This window comes from Triticum urartu, chromosome 2 (genome assembly GCF_003073215.2).
Source record: "Triticum urartu cultivar G1812 chromosome 2, Tu2.1, whole genome shotgun sequence".
NCBI lineage: Eukaryota > Viridiplantae > Streptophyta > Magnoliopsida > Poales > Poaceae > Triticum > Triticum urartu.
The window spans coordinates 656,851,582-656,868,797 of record NC_053023.1 but is presented as its reverse complement, the minus strand read 5'-3'; the positions used below and the strand labels follow the sequence as shown (position 1 = coordinate 656,868,797).

The 17,216-nt window shown below is 46.3% G+C and overlaps 1 long non-coding RNA gene across 1 annotated transcript; it reads right to left on the bottom strand.

Moving 5' to 3' along the window:
* Positions 1-99: 99 nt before the first annotated feature.
* LOC125539494 lies at positions 100-8,315 on the bottom strand. The gene is made up of 3 exons (XR_007296890.1): positions 8,006-8,315; positions 482-1,701; positions 100-400 (listed from the first exon to the last, which is right to left on the bottom strand). It is a non-coding gene; the product is annotated as an uncharacterized LOC125539494 (long non-coding RNA).
* Between the last annotated feature and the right edge of the window lie 8,901 nt (positions 8,316-17,216).

Genomic DNA, 17,216 nt, shown 5'->3' with positions numbered 1-17,216 from the left:
TTATTTGCTTATTCAATTTATGTTACCCAAGACGTGTCTTGCCCACGTGTAATTGGTAGAAAAATATAAAGAGCAAGATAATACTAATAAGATAGGGAATTTCTGTCCAAGGAAGTACCAGAGGAAACACCATATCCGTTCATCCGTAAAAGACGAAACGATAGTGCGCATGTTTCTACATCCAACATGATTTCCTCATCTCTCTATAACCACAAACTAAAAAGGGGATATGTTAAGTTTACAATCTATGAAGTATAAATATCCTTTGTCATCAATTACCTGTATGTTACATCAAGGATGCCCTTTATCTCATTAAGAAAATGCTGAGATATCCCGACCTTTTCAAGAGAATCCACCATTGAAAGCTGACAATATATATTTATTGGATATACAGTTGGTACTGCAAGAGTCTAATGTCATTAGATTTGAGAACATGGTGCATCCTTGCAAATTCTTGGCAAGAAACAGTAGGAAGACCCACCTGAACTACCAAATTTAGTCACAAGAGAATTTAGGTACTTGAGGGCATTGTCATCATAATTGTGGATTAAAGCAGCAGCAGTTGCTGAAGGAGAGTTGAACAACGACCCGTTCTTCCTCTGGAACTTCATAACTTTATACCAGTCCAACATGTTTCCTAGCCCTTCACAAATATAAGCCATATACGCTTCTTTTCCATAAGATTTATCCTCAGCAACTCTGAATTATGTCAATATATACATGGCATACTCAAATTCTGATTGATGATTCATCACTATGGACAAGACGAATATGAATCACATCTAACGATGTTATCCCTTTCAAAGAGTGGTTCTTAGCAAAACTTTGAAAAAAAAATATAAACTTCTTAATGAGTTTCATCTTTCAAAAGGGAAAGTAAGAAAAACCAGATAGTAAAATTCCGTTAACATAAGTAGTCAATGGAAACAAAATTCAAGAACCAGGTGTTGTTAAAGTACAAACACATCCAAAAAAGTGAAAGATAACACAATTTTCATGCCAAAATTGTCAATCCCAAACCTTTTTAGTTCCTTCTCCCGGAGGTGAAGAATCCCATGAACATGAGTTTGTGGAACTGGAAATTCCAAACCCATCCCAATGGCAAGGCTAAGCATACCAGCAAAAATGACATTGAAGCCTATAGGAGCAGTAGTATGCTCATCCATTACAATGGAGAAATACTTTCCAATAAAACACAAACCTGTTAGAAACATTTTCATCACATCAATTCAAAACCTGAAACGACAACAACTAAATCGTCTTTGTTCATACCTCTCTGGATATGCTTACTACCAACATTCCATCTCTTAAGTGCAAGTACACAAGCCAATGTTGATGAGAGGATGTCCTTGTCAACTGAGGAGTCTATTTGACTCTGACCCCAAGATCCATTTCTTTGCTGGTTTTGTAGTATCCATTCAACACATTGAGGGAAGCATGGAATATGCGGGGAACATGACAAGGGCACCATAGCCACCCAGGCGGTGTCGTATGATGATGGGTACAATTCAGGTCTTAGGAGCTGCTTCCTTATTCTAGCTAACCGTTCCTAGTTTATATATAAGCAACATAATATTTAGTGGAGATAAGAATGAACTGAGAGATGGCTCAAACATGTAATTAAAACAAGGATCAACAATGATGTCCATACCGCGTTTTGGAGGCTTGTATTTTCCCCTAGAAACATAGTCTCTGTAGTAGCTGTTTGAAGAAAACACATGTGTGTCATGAATCAACTTGTGCATCAGTCATGTATATACATTTACATCACATATGATGCCACCATTGCTGCCCTCCCACCCCCCCCCCCAAACCCAGAGTTCCTACATTGTAGGTAAATGACATGACTAAGACACCTGGCTCTATTACAAAGATGGATATAGAGAGGGAAATGTGTTGGATTATAGATGGACTTAGGCCCATATAAGACAATAATCCATGGTTAATCTCTAAGGCCCATTTAGGTGCATGGCAAGTGGAGGAAAATTTAGTACTCCCTCCGTTCGAAACAGCTTGTCCCTCAAATAGATGTATCTAGCACTAGTTGGTGAATATTTGAGGTGTTTTGTACTTCCAGTGAATCTTTATAATGGATCTGATCTTTTCGCAAAAAAAGATCAATGAGTGCCCACCGCCCCAGATTGTTTCTTCGCAACTCCTTCACTTACTTTATACAATCTTGTTCATCTTATCACTCTCCTCATGCATCATCCCATGGCACATTTTTGGCAAGGATGAGCGAGATTTGTTTATCAATTGATCGTCCAATAATTCGTAAAGAACTCCAAATGCATGAGAGGGTGTCTAACCACCAAACTACCTTGTTGGCTTTATTGCACTCTCTTGACATTTTGGTAACTTCAACTCCAAATTGAGCTTCAAATTTTCTACTATCTAGCTAAGGAAATGACCAATGAAAGAGTGGTCTCCAACCTTTTACTTCGACCATGCCACCACCGACTTTCTAGCATAGGGCGATGGTCAGGTTAACATCGCCATCACAGACTTGGCGGGAGTCAAAGGGTCAACTTGAATGTGCAATGTACTAAGAGGAACTTTTAACAATAGTCTTCAGAATATATTCATGAAGACATATAATTTGTGATTCGGTAGAGGTGTGGTGGTAAGTACCAGCCACTTGATATCAATAAGGACATAATCAGGCCGCGACACACAAAGTTGTGTATGACTTGGCCTTGAGGGATAAATTATTTTGCATTACTAGTTTTGGGTGTCATTTTTCAAATGTTTTTGCATGGGGGCTAAGTCTGAGTTCACGGCTCCCACACTTTGTTGTGATGATTTTATTTTATAGTCTGCTTTGGTAATATAACCCCAGAATGATGAAAATGTAGTTAGCCAAAAAAAGGAGACAAAACTTTGTGTTGGAAAGGTGGATGATCACAATCCAACTCAAGGCCAAAGGGAAGTTTAGAGTTCTAAAGTGAAATATAATCTCAGCTACAAACTTGCCACCATAGTCAAGGAAATGGCGTTATAGAGAGGTTTTGAGATGCTTGAAAACCTGGAATGTTCTACGATGATAGTTGAATTGGGTTCGCTAGAACTTATTGATGCATGCAATGGTGTTAAATGAGATTTGAAGTCCTTATATGGGTATCCTTGTTGATTGTTTCCATAAGGCACATAGAATTGGTTCGGCGACTTTGAAACATTGTCTACGGGATGCAAACGTACTCGCATAAAAACTAGCTATGCATACTCATGACTCAAAGTCTAGTTTGTTCTGGGATGATGACCCCCTATCTTTATTTTACCATATACAATAAACAATGAAACCATTGATTTGAATAAACTTCGCCAAATGGTATTCCCTTAAAAAAACTCTGAATGGTATAAAATTGCCAAGGAATATAACCAACCTGCTATAGTCCAAGACATGGGCTTTATCCCAACCAGGGCGGGTTTTAGGTCGGGCATTACGAACACCGACCTCACTATGCATGCTCAAGCCATGAAAATGGCTAATTTTGCATTTGGAGTTAATACATACCCTATTTCAGGATTAAACGATGCAATATTATGCCTATTTTTCATATAATGTCCACAAAACACATGTTTCACATGCTTTTTCCAGGCTTTTGGGCCGGGTCATGGAATGAGGCCCAAGCCTAGCCCGTCATCAGGCTTTTAGGCAAGGCCTTCGAATTTGAGCCTGGCAAAACCAATTCTAAGAAAATCAAAGTTGTTTCAATTATTTTTTGGTAAATTAATAAAGCCAAAAAACTTTCAAGATGGTGGAATCAGATTCACTCGAAGTCATTAACTTTTGTACTGGTCACACAAGATGGTGGGATGAAGCAACAACTTTATTTGCAGAGTATGTGGATATAGGTACTATGATCGGGAAGGTCACTTTCAAGTATTGTCTTCGCTCTTTTAATCAAGTGGCTCATGTGCTAGCAAATCATAGCTATTGTAATAAGTCTTCTTTTAATTGGTTAAACGACCCCCTTGACATTGTTGTCAGTAAGCTCGTAGACGATGTAACTGTGTTTTAATTTTAATAAAGCTAGCTATGATGGCATTCCCTTAAAAAAATAGAGTATCTCCAATCACAATTTTAATAAAGCTAGCTATGATGGCATTCCCTTAAAAAAATAGAGTATCTCCAAGCACAATTTTAATAAAGCTAGCTATGATGGCATTCCCTTCAAATTCGGCATTCCCTTAAAAAAAGATAGAGTCTCTTTCAAACAACATTTATCCGAGTAAACAACCATGCCCTCCAAACAGTCTTTCCCATTTTTCAGATATTTCCATGAATACGCGACACCGCTCGACTTGACTTCAAGAAGGTAACTGCACAAAAGAACGCACGCAGTGACGCCAAGAAGGTAACTGCAAATGCCAAACCATCTCGGCTTGTTGCCAAGACCGGCAATGACTTCAAATAGCGACTCGACGCACGCAGTGACGCCCGACTGGGCTGGCCCATGGTGTAGCGATCCCGTTTGTACTGTACCACAATAATTTGAATGTCTAAAAAGAGAAAAAACACGTCCCAGCTGGGAATCGAACTATATACACCTTATGATCGCAATAAAAGTATGCAAACCAGTCGACCTGACACACGTTCACGACGAAACTGGAGTTCGTAACATTAAGAACACAATAAAACGCAGAATCAGGGAGTTTTTTTTTGTTTTTTATCTTTTCCTGGAAATTTTTGAACGCGAGTAATGTTTAAAAATCTGACAATTGTTTGAACAACTCGAAAATACTTTCTGAAAAAAACATGAACATTGAGTTAAATTTGGTAAAAACCCCGAATTTTTTTGAATTTTGAGAACAAAATTTGGTAACAGGAACATTTTGTTAAATTCTGAACAATTTTTCAAAAGTGCAAAACATTTTTTGAAAATTTCACACATTTTTCAAGTTGTGAGAAAATTTGTTAATTTTATTCAGTTTTTTTGTAATTTTGAACAAAATTTGGAAACACGAATTTTTTTGACAAGTTTGAACAATTTTTGAAACACAGGAATTTGTTTAAAGAAAATTAGCATATTTTGGAAAGGTGAATATTTTTTGTAAAATGGAAAGTTTTTGTAACTCTGAATAAAATGTGAAAATAATAATATTTTTTGGATCTATGAACAATTTTGGAGAAAGGGAACATTTTTTGAAAAAGCAAATTTATGAACTTTTTTTAAATTGCAAACTTTTTAAAAAAACGCAAACATGTTTTGATACATGTGTTTTTTTGAAAAATGGAACCAAGTTCCGAAACATGCACACAATTTTGAAAATCTGAACATATCTTGAAATTCTGAATATTTATGAACAAATAAATACAAAATTTGAAATTCTGAATTTTTTTTTGAAATGTGAACATTTTTCAAAACAATTATTTTTTCTGAAAATATGAATTTTTTTGAAATCCTGAACAAAATTTGAAAATCCTCAAAATTTTGAATTTATGTCAAATAGAAAAAGAAACATAATGCGTCATATAGGGTTTACCCCTCCGGGGGCTAGGGTTTCATCCCCGCCCGAGTCGCCCAAGCGGGGGCGACGCGGGGGGCACAAGATGTATCAACAAGAAAGAGGAGTTGGCTATTTGGCAAGAGCCGATGGCGCGGGTGTCGGAGCAGCCCCGGCCCGCAGCCAGGCTGGCGCGAGCTCATGCCGGCAGCAATACACACACATCACGCCCGTCTGGCGGCGACCTCGCGTGGACGCACACGAGCACGAGCAAACGTACAGGAGCATGAAGCTGGCCGGCTTGAGCCTAAGCTGCTGGTCGTCACGCACGCAGCACTGCACACTGTGCGCAACCATCGAAAAACACGGCCAGCGCAACGCTGAGCAGCGCCGCCGCCGCCACGCCCAGTGAGGCTGCTCTCCATGCTCGTTTCGTGATCGCGCACCAATCTGGGAGGAGGACGAGGCCACAGGGGAGCCGCGTCGGGCACGGAGCAGGAGCAGGAGCAGGTCGCGGATTAGTAGTGTGGTGGCGGGGTAGGGAAGGAGCGAGGAGGCGAGGCGATGCGGCGGCCACCGGCCAGCTCGGTGCTCGGAGCAGCCTCGCGGCACGAAGCAATAATGGTAGACATGGAAAGAATTTTTTTAAAAAAGGAGGAAGACCCCCAGCTAATTAATTATTCACAAAAGACTTTAAAAAAATACAACAGTAAGTCTGAAGCCACCGTCCAGGCAACATCTATCGCTACTCCTATCCAGTTGATAAAGGGATGCTGATAGTCCGGTCCTAATACCACAAACCTCGCAGCCAAGCCTAACATCTAAGACCTAAGGCCTCAACCAAGCCACTTGTCGGGTATGGGGCACACACCGTGCCAACTGCCACCACTCGATCTTCAAAGCTGTACTGGCGCATCAACCTTGCTCGATCTAGCTGCCGTCGATGCCACCACGGCGCCCAACGGCACCACCTCCCTGCGCGTGAACTGCTGAGCCGTCGCCACCGGTACACCTCAGCACCATGCCGCCAAGTACCACCAGCCGGCACAGCTTGAAGTCTCCGGAAGATCTGTCGTGCGTAGCACCTTCCGATCAGGCATGATAAAGCGTAGCACCTGTCGGTCAGGCATGACTTGACATCTTCACCAAAGGTCTGTGCAAGACGAAGCCCCTCCACCTCCTGCCTTGGACTTCCAGCGCTGCTCCACAAACGATGCTCCTAAGAGAGAAATGACACCGCAGTGCCGCCATCGTCCGATCTGGAAGACCAGATCCTAGGGTTTCCCCCAGAGCAGTACGAGTGGGTCGCCAGTAGTCACACGATGATGCCTTCATCAAGGTAATGACGCAGAACACCGCCATCGCCCGCCGTCGGCTCGGTTTTCACAGGCAACTATGTCTCCCTGACTCGCAGCCAGTACTAGATGACGGATTTGGAGATCCAAACACCCAGTCTCAGGCCGACCACTTCTGAAGGAAGAGATGACCACCATCGCTGGCTGCACCGGCCAGGTCAGATCTGACCGAAGGGTGCTGCCAAACCGCTCACCAGGCCCTTCACGCCGCTGTCGATTTGAAGCCGGATGACGCGCTGCCACGGCATAAGTCGCTATTGCCCGACACGCCGTAGTCGCCGTTGCCCACGACAAGGCCAGCCACCGCCACCACCACCGCGGCCATCGCCGTCGCCGCTAGATCTGTCGCGCCTCCGCACGCACAAGGGCTCCACACCACCCGTAAGACGTGGGAGAGAGGAAGATCCCCGCCATGGCCGTCGACCCCCGGGCGCATCCCGGCGGTGTCCTCCGGTGGTGGCGGGCTGAGGGAAGGTGGATTCGGGAGCGGGGACGGCTAGGACTGGAGACCCGCCTAGGTCGACCGAGCGGGAGCGACGCGGGGGGCTGGAGCGTACGAGGGAAGGTGGATTCCCTACCCACGTGTCCTTGGGTGTCTTAAAAATTGAGGGAGAATTTCACTTCCCCGACTTCTGCACCAACTAAGGATGCATACGGCCTTTTAAGTATGAGTACTAGGATTTTTAATCTCAGTTATGCACCGAGCCTAGTCCTTAATAAAAATCTACTATAGATTTACTTAACCTTTCAAATTAATTCTCTCTCCTCCCGAATTTAACTGGATGAGCCCGCTATTGGTTCCTCTATTACCAATTACAATTCTCCACATCAGTTTGTATGTAAAAAATTTAAGTAAACCTTTATAGATGTAACATTATTGCTAAATCCCCCAGGCTTCATATGGGCTGGGTTTAAATTTTAAAAGGTGTCGAACAATTCAATCAAATAATAAAGTATCCAAACATAGGAGAAAGTGAGGAATTTGATTGAAGTATTCTAAGAAATATACTCTCTACGTTCCAAATTACTTGTCGCTAAAAAAGTATGAAAGACAGTAAACAAAGACGAGAAGTACAAGCGTCCAAAGCGACCAGACGACAACAAATGTGTCAAGCAGTCTGTCGTGGTCTCAACGAGCCGGTGCAATCGTGCAGGTAAAACCCTAATAATAATTTTAAAAAAACCAGAGCAGGGAATCTTACCAAAACAAGAGTGAATCGTCGGGCCTGTCCGCTCGATCCCGTGAAGTGGAGGTCGAGTACGAGAGAGGAATTCGAGGCGGCGTGCTTCAGTGGAAGGAAGCCTGGATGATGCGTGGAGGGGGAAGCAGCCGGATCGAAGGTCAAGCGGGCTACTTCTATGCCGGTGCGAGCGAGGCTTTGCCACCAACCGGGGAGCAGCCGGGAGGAGGAAGGCTCGACGAGGACGACCACCCGCCTGCCGGCGATTTGCCGGCGGCAAGGAACGGCTCCCGATTACTTTACTGTCCGACATGGGGTAAAAGATGCATGCACGGACTGATCGATCAAGTGATGCTGTACAGGCTGCCGTTGCCGAAGGGTTTATATAGCACCATCGGAATAAGGGAAGCAACTCATCCGGGTGGTGAAGGGGCGCCACTGAACAAGAACAATGTATTTGACGCCTCTCAACTACGGCAAAATAGTTATGATACACACACTTGTACTGTACTATACTGTTAGAGTGGAACAGGCAAAAAATCAATGCAAACTTGCAAAGCATCTTTATGTTTTCTTTCCTCCGGTGATATACATGTTATATTCAAACTACATGTGGCGACAGGGCATTCCAACGTTAGGTATGTCAATCAGTGTTTTTGGCTAGGTATTTCTCATTGAGTAGATAAAAAAAGGACGTCGTTTTTGGCTAGGGTTTAGGTATGTCAATCAGTGTTTTTGGCGACGTCCGGTTGAGTTGCTTCCCTTATTTCTCATTGGTTAGGTATATGTCAATCAGTGTTTTTGTCAACCGGATGTCGCGACTGCTGCATGCGATAAAAAAAAGGAGCATCAACCATTGGCAAATGTGTCTTTTGAATGCATTCTATCTTATCAAGGAAGGAGAGGCCAGGACATCTCCAACACTGACCTGTAAATCTCCCACAACCGTCTGGACCATGGAAAGCCATACAACACGGTTCTGTATCGGTCGGCGGTGGGGTTTGGACGTGATTTTTTCTATAAACCGGAGACAAACTTGGGGGGTTTTACGGGACTCCGGACACAAGAAATGTCGCTCTCTACCCCCTGGCCCACTCAAAAGGAAGGCGGAGCCCGCGCTTTTGTAGCATTCCACACTCGAGGAAAAGAGGATGAAGATCGCCGTCAACGCGGAGGACACCAACATGTTGACCTTGAATGTCGTCTCTTTGGATGCTAATGCAAGAATGATCATGCAAGCCATCCGCTACCAGATGTTGCAGCTGCAGAAAGATGCGTTGGCGGCGGCGGACTATGAGGATGCAACGGAGGTGGATGCGGACGCGGAGGCTGCCTACATGACGGTGACAGCACCTCCTTGATCGGGGATTAGCTGCCTGGGATTGCCGGTCCGACAGGGCAGAAATGCACGGACCGCAGACTGATGTTCTTTTGAATTCGGGCATGTAAAACTAAGCGTATTTGCCTTTTTTTTGGTTGTGATCGGGCATGCGATCCGGCGCTCATGTGATCCGACGTGTTTTGTGGATCGGAGTATATTTGAATTTAAATATACTGGCGAACATATACATGTTACGGTTGGATGGCGTCCTCCAGCATCCGTGTCCGCGGACTGGTTCCTCCTGTCCGCGAACGGACACGGGAGCAAATTTACGGGTTGCCGTCGCAGAGAAAAGTTTTCAAAAGGCATGTGGTGTACCACGGTGCTCTCCGTTGTGGTGAATCCGTGGAGCGCCCGTACGAGGAATGTTGATGCTCAAGATACTTAAATTTGGGAAGGCTACAATGCAATCTACCACCTCCAACGCTGACCCTCAACCGGAAATTTCTCTTGCTCCTCTCCCGCGTGAAGCAATTGCCGTGCATTCATGCCGCTCAAGGGCCTGTCCAGAGCGTCAGTGTTAGATTCATACCGGTCCAACGGACGCAACCTGAAGCGATACGCCGGCTGAGATTGCCTTAGAGACTCCTGGTTCTTCTAAACTTGATTAATTAACAAGGAACAACTTGAATTTATTCACACTTTGAAGAACGAGGAGCCACTGATGATTCATGCGAATCCTTCAGAGCCTATTTATGTTAGCCGGGAGAGCAAATGGAATGTAGGAACTTAAGATAAAGGTCTTAACAAAACTCTAGAAAATGACTAGAACATTTGTAGATTGGTGTGATTTAGTGGCGTGGTGTGAAAGCCCAACACCGCTAGTGTGTCAGTGCTGCCACTGCTGAACGGCACCATGTTGGCAGTATCTAGAAGGCATCAGACGATCCCCATTGTTGCGTGACCCTCGCCTTCCACGCCTCTCACTGCCATGTCGGCCCATGTCGTCAGAAACCCCTCCCCACATAATTAAATAGTCAACCCCCCGCTCTGCCCTCCCTCCCTCCCTCACACACACACTCACACACACACACACACACTGCTGCTCCCCTCCCACCGCCCGCAAACGCCCCAAATCCGAGCAATCGTCCGTCGTCGACATATTAGAAATAATCCAGTAGGATTGTCATGATTGGATCTTATGCCTAGTCATCAGATCACCAAATTGCATATGAACAGAGAGATGGTTAGGATCTTACCACCAATAGAAGCAAGCAGCCATGCATTGGTATAGTCGACGTGATGTCCCGTGCCTGCTCGATATAGGCTCGGGGTAGATGGTCGTAGCAGACAGTGTCGTCTCTCCGCGCGCCACCGGCACTGCCCTGGCATAGGGGCAGAGCTAGGAGATGATCTTCCCGTCGCTGCAACGGTCCCCGGATTGGTTAGGGTTTTAGGGATGTGGAGAACATGAGTAAACCTTACGTGAAATAGTCTCTCGTAGGTGTCGGCTACTTCCCCATCTTTTATATATGTGTTGGCGGCAGGGGACCAAAATCATAGTTGGCCCCGCCCAAGACGCGTAAGTTGGGGTCAAGAGGCACGAACGTTCGTTCGTTACTCTCTTCCTTCACGTTAACTTATCCTTCAGTTTTTTTCCAGCCCATTGGGCCTTAGATCAATACCAACACGGCGTGCACCCCTGCCATGGTAGGTCGCTCGAACAATGGCCGTGACCATCACATCGCTTAGATGCGCAAGGCCTGGCTCTGCCGGTTACCGGCATCTCGAGGCGTCGGCAACTCCGCCGATGGCCGCGTACCATCACAGGGCGCCGACGGGTCCGGATCTTCCAGTCGCCTTCCCGTTCTCCACCCAAAGGTGAGGAGCCAGCTCAAGGTCGGGGCCGCCTTAACCTCAAGCTCGCGCTCTACCCACTAGCTGCCCCCGATCCTTGCGCGATCACTTAAAGGATGTCTCGAAGGCAAGATCTGCGGTTGGTGAGCCGGCCAGCCCCGCAGCCCCTCACGTGCTTCCGCTCCATTGGTGCCCTACCTTGTGTCCAGTGGCGATTCTACTAGAGAGACTTCAATAGGCTGAAGCCTACCTCCAAAAATCATATTTTAGCTAAACATTCTACTTACAATTATATTAAGGTACTTTACATGCCACAATTTCAATGTATTTGCTAATTAGGCTTAAGAACTTAATCTTTTGAGCCTACCCTCCATTGTCATGCTAGATTCGCCACTGCTTGTGTCGGAATGCGTGCATGAGGAGGAGGCGATGGTTGGGTTGCGATGGCGCACTCCAAGTTGGCGCGGGCACGGTCGGCTTCGTATATGCGCGCTTTGACATGGGGGAGTCGACCATGCTCGAAGTGGTCGGCTTTGCCCATTCAGCTCTCGAGGCGGATACGAATGGCCCCTTGCAGGCCGCGGTTGATTCAGCAGTGCTTGCCGCTATTTCAGCCTCCATCCTCGACACAGCCGGAACGGCACTCTAGGCGCCGCGTGACCGGTTGGTGAAAACGAGGAGGAAGACAATGAGGAGCACCACGTGCAGGGCGGGCCTGATGCGGTCTCCTTCTGCGCTCTATAGCGCCTAACGCTATTTGTAGTGCAGCAGTGTAGATATATAAGCTAGCTAAGGTACATTTTGGAGCTACAATGATGATCGAAGTCGATCTATAGTTTGATCTTAAATTTGCAGCATGCCATTTTACGGCCAATCGATTCAATGAACTAAGTAGTATGTATGTATATATAATCAAGTTTAACTTCATTTCGTATGTGTGCATGTGTATATAATTAAATTTATAGTGATATATTTAAGGATTATGAGAATTTTTCCCAAATTTGATGGGCATAAAAACAGAGACGTTCGGCGGCAGTAGGACAACGTCACTGATATTTGTGGATCATTTGGGGCGTTGAGGTTGAACCCCTGCCTGTTGTTGACACTGGATTTTGGCATGACCAAGAACTTAATTAAGATGGCCTCAAATGGAGAAGTGCTCAAAGTGAGAAAGTTGTGTATCGTCAAAAGGAGAATTTTTGATATTTGGACCATAGCCATCCGGTCATATCTCTAAGGTCGAAGTTGTGTTCGAAGTACTCATATTTTGTATTCAGAATACTATTCGGCTGACTACGCCCCCAAGATTGCCTCATATAAAAAAATGTTTCTACACAGATTGTCTTCGTCTCGTCGAAATGATCGATATATAAAAAACGTCTAAATCGGAGTTCGTATACAAAAGTTAGAGCCAAAACGGTCTGCTGCATAAGTCTGCCATGGAAGTTCCAGGCAAAATTTCCGGGGAGGTTTCGGGCTAAACAAAAACTTTGCACGCGGTGCGCCCAAAAAACTGGAATTTCAATATTATTTGCAAATTTGCGGGCCCGAATCCAACCTCAAGATGACCTCGGATGAAAAGGTGATCAACTGAAGAGTTTTTCTCCATTGCAAGATCTACAACTTTGCTTTTGGGACCATCACGATCCGAAGCCATATGCGACCTATAGGATCTGTGCAAGAGGGCTAGTTGATGTAATTTTAGCCTGGAAGTTCTAGGCTGACCGGAAGTTCCGGCCCTCATAGTCCGAATTAGGTTAGCTTTTGATGTTTTGGACGGGATTTGAGTCCTTTTCTTGTACGGAAAGTCCAGCCGCCTCATATGTAAGAGGTGACGGCCGATTGAATAACAACACACAATCGAACAATCAATCTACTTTTTACCCTAGTTTTACATCTTTCCTTTGTTCTTTCTCTCTCGTTCTTCATTCCTTCTTCGTTGAAGGGCAGCGATCCTTGAGGCTCTAGGGGCGGGCCAACCGACCTAGGGAAGCCCATAGCCGCCGCGCGTCCAAACAGGGTCCCTCCCGGGCGCGTAGGGTTTCGGGTCCTCAAAAGCGCCCGCCGGATTGCTTGCGTACCATGCTTTTGGACGAGTCTCCTTCGACGTGAGCTGCGGTGCATCACCCTCGGTGTTGGAGGTACACGGTGACGTGTTCGTGTGCGAACACACTTTTTGGCGACTCCGCTGGGGACGAAAGATCAAGAATCATCATCAACCATGTCTAATCTCCCCAAGCCCTCAGAAGTTGACGCCGATAACATCATTAAGCCCAGTATTGATGAACTATCGGAGGAACATCACCAAGCCTATGAAACACGCAAGAAGCAACATGAAGAGGCTTTTGAAGCGCTCAAGAAGAAGCACGACGAGGAGGATTTGGAGGCGTTTCTTGTAAGTTTTAAGAAGGACCGTCAAGGCAACATCACTCCGGTTGGAGACGTCAATTTTCCTCCCCTAATTGACAAACAAGATGTAATCACTGTGAGTAAAGTTTTTTCTCCAGAACAAGTGGCTGTGATTGAAAGTATTGTTAGTAAAGGTAATGTGATGACGTAAAATTCTTTTATGGCAAATACTTATGCTAAGAAAAATATGCCTGCGTCATCTAGTGGTACTGTTGGTGTATCTGAAAACCCTAGTCTAACTTTACCTATTTCATCGGCACCTCCTATACAACAACAATATAGTATGCCGTTGAATTTTTACCCTAGTCAAACCAACCAGCTTGTGGCTGCACCTGCATATCCTGTCGTGGTTCTAAGGCTGACAGTAGAATGGTGGGTAGGTATGAGGAGGCAAGATCCCAGCTATGGTGAAGTTGTACACACAAGATTTACGAGTTCAGGCCCTTCACAGTGGAAGTAAAAGCCGTACGTCTCGGTGCCCGGAGGCGGTCGACTGGATTATATGAGTGTGGTATTACAGGGATGTGAACCCTTGTCCCTGAGGAGGGGGGTGGCTTATATAGAGTTCGCCAGACCCCTCCCGCCCTCAGTTACAAAGGGTTTAAGGTACATAAAGATGGGCGTTTCTGGTAACGCTCATAATAAAGTGACATAAATGACCACTTAAGTCTACAGAATAAATGCCCGACCGTTGCTTTTCAGAGTGGCTTTCGATCTTCTGTCGGTCGAGTGATCATTGCCATGGTCAAGTGACATAGAGTCTTCCGAGTGGAACGTTTCTGGTCGAGTGGATGATGGTATCCCTTGAATACTTCTGATTTTAAGGTGATGTCCTAGGGGAGGGTGTCTAGGTCAGGCCTATGACCTTACCCTAGGTACATAGCTTCATCATTAGCCTCCGAATGGTTCAGGGTTCGAGTGGAGGAGGAGTTGAAAAATACTTCCGACTCATTTTTTACGCTTCGGAAGTGTCTTGTTGGGATCAATGCACAACATGATGGCTTCAACTTCTTTTTCAGTCGCCTTGATCCATTTTTAGTTTTGTCGAATGAACTTTTGCTGATAAGTTCCGAGTGTTGATACGAAAGAAATCTTTAGTCTGACAGGTTGCTCTGCAGTTCCCGGATCTTACGGGATTCGAAATTTTTGGGAAGTGCGTGGGACGGAGGAGGCCGCACTAATCGAGATGGATTAGGCAGGGGCGCCTCGATCACCGTGGAGCCTTTTTCGCCACGTACTGAGCGGGCGACAGTTGCGGGATTTGATACGATTGCCTGGGCCTAGTCGTCAATCACTCGGAAATGACTCCATATAAGACGTCAGGCTGGAGGATTTGCATAGTGCGCCTCTGTTTCTCCTTCTTTCTCCTCTGTTTTTCCATTGCTCCTGTCCCCACTCCCGGCGCCGCCGCCCACCTCGAGCCCAATCCGCTGTAATGGGGAAGGACAAGACCACCGCCCTGGAGCGTGTGAAGAAAGCGACGGTGAAGGCGAAAGGGAAGAAGACGAGTCGGGGCGGGTCGTCATCAAGATCTGCTCTGCCGCGCGGCTGGGGCCAGGGCGACTGGATCCGATCCACACTCGTGCTGGATGATCTGCAAGACCTGGCCGAGAGTGGGCTGATCGAGCATGATTCTTGGAGGCTTCCGGGGGATGAATCTGAGCCGCAGCCTTAGGAGGGTGAGTGCGTCTTGCTCGCCACTCACGCCGACCGCGATTTTTCTTTGCCTCCACACCCCCTTTTCCGAGCATTCTTGAACTTCTTTGGAGCTCAACTCCACCATTTCTCCCCCAACATGATCACGTACCTTGCGGCTTATGTCTCCTTGTGTGAGAATTTCTTGGGCTGTCGACCGCACTGGGGCCTATTTAAGTACATCTTCACGTGCCGCTCGCAAACTGTGAAAAAGGCCAATTCGAGTGACGAGAGAACCCAGGTGATCCATATGTGTGGGGGCTTAGGTATCCATATGAGGGGAAAGAGTGCTTTTCCTGCGATGACTTCCCGACTTAGTTAGAGGGTGGCAGTCGACTTGGTTTTATTGCAAAGACAAGCCGACCCCAGGTCATTCGACAGGTCTCCCCCCTTTTCTTTGGCGCGCGTCCAGAAGCCCACTTTTTTGAGAGTGACTCTAGCAGAGAAGGTGGAGGTGCCCATGTTGATGGAGCGAGTAGTTCAGCTGATTCATGAAGGAGTGACTGGCATGGATCTGCTCGAGGTATTCCTCAGTCGACGTATTCAACCCCTCTAAGCCCGTGACCACTCCATGTGGATGTACTCGGGAATTGAAGATTCCACTCGGATCCATCCGGAGGACGTTGATGAGAAGACGGTGGCACAGTGGGTGCAAAGCATGACTGGGAACAAGGACAACCCCAGGGGGTCCCGAAGAGTTTTACAATTCGACACCAACAACCAAGCAGACAAGGCCTGTCTCTTATCTCCGAGTGTTTTTCATTCTGACTTGCCGTTGCTTACTGAGTCGACTTTCCTCTGGTCATCTCTTCTGTTTTTCAGGTTTATACGGAGACGTACTCAATGCCAAATGGGGAGCAAGAGGAGCACCAAGAGGGAGAGGAAAGCGGAGGCGAAAGCATGAATTGGCAATCTGATGGAGGATAAGAGGAGGAGGAAACTGAGGACTCGAGCAGTGGTGAAGACGTCGAGTCACCACCTCGCATCGAAAAGCGTTCCAAGCATAAGCACGACCCAGCGAGTGTCCATGGAGAAGTAGCTAGGCCGACCGGACAGACTTCCAAGTGCACTCGGACCTCTTCCCCTGTGCTGACTGAGAAAGCCCCGAAGCAGCAAAAAGTTACAGAACCAAAGCCTCGGAAGACCCTGCCCAAGATCAAGATTGACGTCCCCATTGCTTCTGCGTAAATGTCTTGTCTCCACTTTTCGATCGAGGATTTGTGCTGTCGACTCTCTTTCTCATTTGTCCGAGTGAATCTTGAAACTTGTAGAGCTGCTACTTCTGGGACTTCTGCTTACAGGGATGGTGATGAGGACGTAGAAGACATGGTCGCTTCTAACCCAGGTATGACTTTGCAAACTTGCCTTTGCTTTCTCAGCCATTTTGTTGACCGCTGAATTCTGATGACTAATTCTTTTTGCAGCTCCCCCCATGTCATTGATCTTCCGGATGACGACGAGAACGTGCCACTGAGGCCCAGGAGGAGTAAGAAGGCATCAACTGGCAAGACATCCCAATCGGTGCCGGTGGCAGAGCCAGTGATTCAACAGCCTGAAGATGTGACTCGGGCTTCTGTTACTTTCGCTGTTCCAGTATCAAGTGAACGCCCCACATCGTCAACTACACCAGTGTTTGCTTCAACTATCTAGCCTCATGCCTCGGAACTTCAAGCTGCCGCGACTGAACTGCCAACCCCATTCTTCACTACTCATCACATTCCAGAAGGCTAGGCAGGCGCCGTCGCAGAAGCCATTCGCCAAGCTGGCATAATGATGGAGCGAGTGAAGGTGGTGCATGAAAACAGTTAGGTTGCTTATGACGCCAATGCGGCCCTTTGAGCCAATGTCCAGGTAAGTTGGCTTCCGACTGAACTCTTATCTTGTTGCTTGTTCTGTTAGGATATGCTACCTGAAAACTTTTCTTTATGCATCCTCCTATTATTCTGCACT